Raw genomic sequence first — 727 nt, 5'->3', positions numbered from 1 at the left:
GGCAGACCCTCTAAGTGGCTGTAGGTTTAACCTCAGCTGGGTGATAGGTGTTTCCTGACAAACCTGCCTTCTTATTGATGGCAGAAGTGGGGTTTTTAGGCTCAGTGCATAGGCAAGGGTCACCATCCACTGAGTGGTTCAGAGTTTTTTTTACCTGTATCCTCCAGACACAGAGCACAGTGAACAAGTGCAGAAATAACAGGGTCAATAACAGGGTCCCTTCCCCGACCAGTTCTTTTTTTCTGGATCTGACCCAACTTGTTTGCAAAGTTTGATGATTCCCGAGGAGACATTGATGAATATCTAACTGCGTTTGAAAAAAATTTGCCGCCTCAATGAGATTCCTCAGGAAGACTGGGTGTGCTCTCTGGGAGGAAAGATCAGAGGTAGAGCACTTGAGGCATTCCAAGGACTGGCCATGGAGAAGTGATCCCAGTTTGAGGAGGTGCGCCATTACCCCAGAGACCTACAGACTAAAGTTCCGGACTTTGCAAAAGGGGGCGGATGATACTCACAGTGAGTTTGTAATCCAGCTAAGATACCAACACCAGCGGTGGCTCAGTGTAGCTGAGGTTAAAACCCTGGAGGACTGCCAAAACCTGATGGTCCTAATTGACCAGAAGACCACTAAAGGGATTAAGGTATAACCCTTCCCACTCCCAAAAGATGAGAATGAAACAGTACATACCAGCCTCAGTCTATGACAGCTTCAGATGTTGTGGACAGT

Source organism: Microcaecilia unicolor, chromosome 3 (genome assembly GCF_901765095.1).
Source record: "Microcaecilia unicolor chromosome 3, aMicUni1.1, whole genome shotgun sequence".
Classification (NCBI taxonomy): Eukaryota; Metazoa; Chordata; class Amphibia; order Gymnophiona; family Siphonopidae; genus Microcaecilia; species Microcaecilia unicolor.
This window is presented reverse-complemented; position numbering follows the sequence as displayed.